The sequence below is a fragment of the Callithrix jacchus genome, chromosome X, assembly GCF_049354715.1.
Source record: "Callithrix jacchus isolate 240 chromosome X, calJac240_pri, whole genome shotgun sequence".
Taxonomy (NCBI): Eukaryota; Metazoa; Chordata; class Mammalia; order Primates; family Cebidae; genus Callithrix; species Callithrix jacchus.
In genome coordinates, this window is record NC_133524.1 from 46,897,847 (window position 1) to 46,905,361 (window position 7,515).

General features: G+C 44.2%; 2 pseudogenes; both read left to right on the top strand.

Moving 5' to 3' along the window:
* Positions 1 to 1,545: 1,545 nt before the first annotated feature.
* On the top strand, positions 1,546 to 2,934 carry LOC100410446 (uncharacterized; annotated as a pseudogene).
* A 2,630-nt stretch (positions 2,935 to 5,564) lies between these two features.
* On the top strand, positions 5,565 to 7,161 carry LOC100410808 (elongation factor 1-alpha 1 pseudogene; annotated as a pseudogene).
* The last annotated feature ends 354 nt before the right edge of the window (positions 7,162 to 7,515 follow it).

Sequence of the window (7,515 nt, forward strand, 5' to 3'; positions counted from 1 at the left end):
GGAGTAGAAGCACAGAATGTCGCTCTGAAATGAAGGAAGCATTTTCCTCTGTTCACAACTGAAAATTGAATAGAAAGCCAGAGAGAATTTATAGAGATAGAGTTAGATATTCAGCTAACTGAATATCTAATACTCTAGATATTATAATTTAGGCACTAAAATGGAGGAAAGGAACTTGGATTTATTGAAACCATACAGCAAACTAGGCACTTAACTATGTGCTTTATATACAGGATCTCATTTAACCTTTTAACAATCCAGTGGGCTAGCTGTTACTCTTGCCATTTCATATTTAAGGAACTCATCCAAAGTCATACCGTTAGAGGACGGTAGTGTCAGGATATGCATCAAGGTCTTTCTGATTGCAGAGCCCACACACCTTCCATCCTATCTTGCAGGTGACCCAGTTTGAGACTGATGGGAACGTGCCGTAGGTATTTATGTCTACCTTGCAAGCCAGAGACTGCTCTGACATCAACTTGCATATCATCTGTCAGAGAAGTTTTGTGTGTGCGTGAATGTTTTATTGTTATTATTATTGTTGCCCTGATTCTGGAGGAAAATGTCTTTAGAATTTCAAATAACACAGGACTCATTTCCTGATATACACTGTCACCACAATTTCTTTTACGAAAACATTGAAAGCACGCTCTGGAAATAAGAAAGACTTTCTACACATGCACTATAGATTGATGCTTAAGCTAAAAAAAAAGAAAGAAAGGAGGTCTTATTAACCCAGTCGTTTCTGCATGAAATTCCTGCAAACTGTCAGCATCCCACAGAATTCCACCTACCTGGCAAATCCCAGTGCCATACTTGGAACAAAGATATCTACCTCAATAACATTTCAGGCAGGTATTGAAACCATATTTGGAATACAGGGCTTTCTTTCCTTTTTTTTTTTTTTTTTTGAGACAGAGTCTCACTCTGCCATCAGGCGTCAGGCTGGAGTGCAATGGCACAATCTCAGCTCACTGCAACTTCCACCTCCCGGGTTCAAGCAATTCTCCTGCCTCAGCTTTCTGAGTAGCTGGGAATAAAGGCGCATGCCACCATACCCAGCTAATTTTTGTATTTTTGGTAGAGACGGGGTTTCACCATGTTGGCCAGGATGGTCTCAATCTCTTGACCTCGTGATCCGCCTGCCTCGGCCTCCCAAAGTGCTGGGATTACAGGCTTGAGCCACCGCGCCTGGCTACAGGGCTTTCTTGACCAGCTCTGTACAGTTGACCCTTGAACAACATGGGTTTGAACTGTGTGCATCTACTTATATGTGATTTGAAAATATAGTGTTTACGTGTGGGGTCTAGGGGTCATATGGCTCAGATGTTCCCCGGGACCTGCTGCCTTCACATCCTGGGACAGCCAGGGGATGCCAGAACATGGAGATTGGTGGCCAGTGGGTCTGAGGTTGTGTATTGTACTGGGCTAAGATGACTGCCTTTCTTGACTGGCCTTGGCTTTTCCATACATGTGTGATTCTTGCCCCATGGCCCTTTGGCTGACATTACTGGAAGCCATGAGAAGAGCAGCCTTTGCCTTTAGATGCAGGGGGATGGTGGTGGAGATGGATATAGCAGTCAGAGAACATCTGGCAGAGACAAATGTGGACCACCTGTTCATTCAGAATACAAGCTTATTGTAGAAAATCTTTCTAATCCTTACAGTTGGCAAGATTTAAAGGATTTTATGCAACAAGCAGGTGAAGTAACCTATGTCGATGCTCACAAGGAATGCAAAAATGAGGGCATTGAGTTTCACTCCTATTCTTTTTTTTTGAGATGGAATTTTGCTCTTGTTGCCCAAGCTGGAGTGCAATGGCATGATTTCAGCTCACTGCAACCTCTGCCTCCCAGGTTGAAGCCATTCTCATGCCTCAGCCTCCCAAGTAGCTGGGATTACAGGCATGTGCTACCACACCTGGCTAATTTTGTATTTTTAGTAGAGACGGGGTTGCTCCATGTTGGTCAGGCTGGTCTCAAACTCCTGATGTCAGGTGATCCACCTGCCTTGGCCTCCCAAAGTGCTGGGATTACAAGTATCAGCCACCACACCCGACTGAGTTTTACTCCTATTCTGACATGAAGCGTGCTTTGGACAAACTGGATGGTGCAGAATTATTAGGTTTATTGAACGTAAATCAGGCACAAGCCATAGGCAATCTGATTCTAGAAGCAGATCCAGGTCTTTAATCTAGAAGATGATCACAAAGTAGAAGTCGCAGGAGCAGCCATTGTAGATGTCAGAGTATCTCAAAAAGTCACTCCTGGGCTGGGCGTGGTGGTACATGCCTGTAATCCCAGCACTTTGAGAGGCTGAGGCAGGTGGATCACGAGGTCAGGAGTTCAAGACCAGCCTGGCCAAGATGGTGAAACTCCGTCTATACTAAAAATACAAAAATTAGCCGGATGCGGTGGTAGACCCCTATAATTCCAGCTACTTGGGAGACTGAGGCAGGAGAATTTCTTGAACCCAGGCGGCAGAGGTTACAGTGAGCTGAGATCGCACCACTGCACTCCAGTCTGGGTGATGAGTGAGACTCCATCAAAAAAAAAAAAAAAGTCACTCCACACTGTGGAGCAAAGGTAGTCACGTTCTCGTTCAAAAGGCAGGAAATCTAGCTCAAAGAGCAAATTTAAGCCCAAGTCTGATCTGGGCTCCCGTTCTTGTTCTCAAAGCAGATTTAAGTCATCCTTAAATCTGTATGAAGTATCTCCAGGCAGGTTTCAGTCTTGATCTTCCTAAGGAAATGGAAAAGGTGATATGAAGTCAAAATTCAGATCAAGGAGCCAGTCTCGTTCCAATTCACCTCTACCTGTTCCACCATCAAAGGGTCATTCTGTGTCTCCTCCACCAAAAAGAGCTACTTCGAGATCCTGTTCCAGATCTCATTCAACATAAAGATCAGGGTCCAAGTTGAGTTCCAGAGTTTAACCCAGAACTCTTCATTCATTGCACACTTTTATGGAACACTTTCCTACTTGCTTAAGCAGCTGTTCTTCCATGTTTGTACTTGGCCTCTTTTGCAAGAGGCATCTCCTGAAAACAGGGGCGCACAGAAATTCGATTTGTGGCCAAATTTGATGAAGAAGATGAGGCTCTAAGGAAATGGTGGCATAAAGTCAAAGACCCACTCCTTTCTTTGTAGAATTAAGGTAACTTTGATTTTATAGCTTTTGAGCTAAAATAACTTTTGTAAAGCTTAAATTTTTTTGTAGAGATGGGTGTCTCACTATCTTGAGCAGGCTGGTCTCAAATTCCTAGACTCAAGCAATCCTCTTGCTCTGGCCTCCCAAAGTGCTGGGATTACAGGCATGAACCTTCATGCCCAGCCTAATTTTTTTCTGATTATTGAGTAGACTAATGGGTAGAGCACAGTATATCTCTGCATTTATTGAGGTGTTTTTAAATTTTCTCTCAGCAATGTGTTGTTGTTTATAGTGTTCAGTTATTGTTATATTCATTTTATTTTATATATATATATATTTTTTGAGATGGAGCCTTGTGCTGTCACCTAGGGTGGAGTGCAGTGGTGAGATCTGGACTCACTGCAACCTCCGCCTCCTGGGTTCAAGTGATTCTCCTGCCTCAGCTTCCCGAGTAGCTGGGATTACAGGCGCATGCCATCACGCCCAGCTAATTTTTTTGTATTTTCAGTAGAGACGGGGTTTCAACGCTTTGGCTAGGAAGGTCTCGATTTCCTGACCTCGTGAACCACCCACCTCCGCCTCTCAAACTGTTGGGATTACAGGAGTGAACCACCACTCCGGACCTAGATTTTTTTAAAAACTATTTCTGCTGCAGGGTTTTTTCTTGTTGTACTGTTTGTTTGCTTATTTTCTAATTAATCATTTCAAGTTTTGAATGCTTAAAGCTTTAGAGGGAGAACCCAATTTTCAATTATGTTTGCTTTTTTTTTTTGTTTTGAGACAGTCTTGCTGTGTCACCAGGTGCCAGGCTGGAGTGCAGTGGCACGGTCTTGGCTCACTGCAACCTCCGCCTCCCAGGTTCAAGCAATTCTCCTGCCTCAGCCTCCCGAGTAGATGCGACTACAGGCACGCTCACCACGCCCAGCTAAGTTTTGTATTTTTTAGTCGAGACGGGGTTTCACCATGGTCTCGATATCTTGACCTCGTGATCTGCCCGCCACGGCCTCCCAAAGTGCTAGGATTACAGGCGTTAGCCACCGCACCCTGCCGTTTGCTTTTTATAAAGTTTGAGTTATGTAAGATTTAAATTTTAAACCCCCGAAAAAAGAAAATATACTATTAACAAGATGTGAAACCCAAGTATAGGGAGGTCCAACTTTTCATATACGCAGGTTCTGGAGGGCTGGCTGCGGGACTTGAGTATGCCTTAAAAAATCCCGGAGACCTTGAACCAAACCCCTGCCTATACCAAACGACAACGAGAGTGAGGCATAAAGCTGTAAAAGTGTCCCAGTGCACAAGACGAGGATCTTGAATTTCCTGTTGCGGGACGCGCATGTTTTCAGTCAGTAGGTAAATCAGATGTATAGAAATGGCTCACACATGCTGCCGTTCCTGATCTAAAAACATTCTGCAAAAAAAAAAAAATCATGTGGACATGATTGAAATGTATGTTAGTGTTGTCTTTTAGAACTGTGTCTAGCCTCATCTAATTGGTAAAACCTTCCTTCAGAACCTCAGCCACTCCCGACCCCCTGCCGTACATACTATCTAAACATCCAATTGGCATTTACCATAGGCTTTTGGGGCTTTATTTATTTTCTTAGGTATATAGGATTGCAGATCCCTCAACAGTGGGGACCACATCTCATCCTATCTCTCTGTTATGCTGTCATACAGTGCTGTGCTTTGCTTATGTCAGGTGTTCAGAACCGTGCATGGTGATGTTATATAATGTGTGAGGTCCTAACCCAATGAGCCTCCAATCAAAATAAACGTTAATTCTGGTCCCACTGGTCAGTCTGGGTTCCTCTGGCCACTTAAGTTTTGGATGATTGGTGATAATCTTCATTTTTAAAATCTAAAAAAAAAAAAAAGATAATTCTTGAGGCTGGGCACAGCGGCTCATGCCTGTAATCCCAGCACTTTGGGAGGCCGACAAGGGTGGATCACCTGAGGTCAGGAGTTCGAGATCAGCCTGACCAACATGGTGAAACCCCATCTCTACTAAAAATACAAAAATCAGCTGGGCATGGTGGTGGGCACCTGTAATCCCAGCTACTCTGGAGGCTGAGGCAGGAGAATCACTTGAACCTGGGAGGCGGAGGTTACAGTGAGCTGAGATCGTACCATTGCATTCCAGCCTGGGCGACAGAGTGAGACTCCATTTCAAAAAAAAAAAAAAGATAATGCTTGATGGAGAGCATTTGGAAGTAAGAGTGATAAAGGACTAAGATGGTGCAGATGGCCCAGCACAGGTTTGGGTCACCATTATTGAAGAACGACTCAGCTTCCACTCTTACTGCTCATGGGTCAGCAGTATTGCTTCACACAGGAAAGGAAAAATATTCTAACAGAATGTACAATTTTAGCTTTTTTTTCGCAATGGGTTTGCTGCCAGAACATAGGTGTTGTGAAAACTACCCCTAAAAGCCAAGATGGGAAAGGAAAAGACTCATATCAACATTGTCGTCATTGGACAGGTAGATTCAGGCAAGTCCACCACTACTGGCCATCTAATCTACAAATGCGGGGGCATCGACAAAAGAACCATTGAAAATTTGAAAAGAAGGCTGCTGAGATGGGAAAAGGCTCCTTCAAGTATTCCTGGGTCTTGGATAAACTGAAAGCTGAGCATGAACGTGGTATCACCATTGATATCTCCTTGTGGAAATTCGAGACCAGCAAGTACTACGTGACTATCATTGATCCCCCAAGACACAGAGACTTCATCAAAAACATGATTACGGGGACCTCTCAGGCTGACTGTGCTGTCCTGATTGTCGCTGCTGGTGTTGGTGAATTCAAAGCTGGTATCTCCAAGAACGGGCAGACCCGAGAGCATGCCCTCCTGGCTTACACACTAGGTGTGAAACAACTAATTGTTGGTGTTAACAAAATGGGTTTCACTGAGCCACCCTACAGGCAGAAGAGATATGAGGAAATCGTTAAGGAAGTCAGCACTTACATTAAGAAAATTGGCTACAACCCCGACACAGTAGCATTTGTGCCAATTTCTGGTTGGAATGGTGACAGCATGCTGGAGCCAAGTGCTTACATGCCTTGGTTCAAGGGTTGGAAAGTCACCCTTAAGGATGGCAGTGCCAGTGGGACCACACTGCTTGAGGCTCTGGACTGCATCCTACCACCAACTCGTCCAACTGACAAGCCCTTGCACCTGCCTCTCCAGGATGTTTATAAAATTGGTGGTATTGGTACTGCTCCTGTTGGCTGAGTGGAGACTGGTGTTCTCAAACCTGGTATGGTGGTCGTCTTTTCTCCAGTCAACGTTACAACTGAAGTGAAATCTGTTGAAATGCACCATGAAGCTTTGAGCGAAGCTCTCCCTGGGGACAATGTGGGCTTCAATGTCAAGAATGTGTCTGTCAAGGATGTTCGTCATGGCAATGTTGCTGGTGACAGCAAGAACGACCCACCAATGGAAGCAGCTGGCTTCACTGCTCAGGTGATTATCCTGAACCATCCAGGCCAAATCAGTGCTGACTATGCCCCTGTACTGGATTGCCACACGGCTCACATTGCATGCAAGTTTGCTGAGCTGAAGGAAAAGACTGATCGCCGTTCTGGTAAAAAGCTGGAAGATGGCCCTAAGTTCTTGAAGTCTGGTTATGCTGCCATTGTTGATATGGTTCCTGGCAAGCCCATGGTGTTGAGATCTTCTCAGACTATCCACCTCTCGGTCGCTTTGCTGTTCATGATATGAGACAGACGGTTGCCGTGGGTGTCATCAAAGCAGTGGACAAGAAGGCTGCTGGAGCTGGCAAGGTGACCAAGTCTGCCCAGAAGGCTCAGAAAGCTAAATGAATATTATCCCTAATACCTGCCACCTCAGTCTTAATCAGTGGTGGAGGAAGAACGAGCTCAGAACTGTTTGTTTCAATTGGCCATTTAAGTTTAGTAGTAAAAGACTGATTAAGGATAACAATGCATCGTAAAACCTTCAGAAGGAAAGGAGAATGTTTTGTGGACCCTTTGGTTTTCTTTTTTTGCATGTGGCAGTTTTAAGTTATTAGTTTTTAAAATCAGTACTTTTTAATGGAAACAACTTGACCAAAAATTTATCACAGAATTATGAGAACCATTAAAAAAGTTTAATAAGAAAAAAAAAGAATGTACAATTTTATTGTAAGTCTTACCCAGAGGAAAAGGGAGACAGACAGGCCCAAAGAATGTACAATTTTATTGTAAGTCTTACCTAGAAGAAAAGGGAGACAGACAGGCCCAGGACCTGTCTATTGGTTGCTTTGTGGTGGAAAACCAGAAGGTCATCCATGCATGCTAGGACCCCTCCAAGACAGCTGGGCTCAGTGGCATCCTTCTTGGATCTCTGAGGTGGAAGAGGATT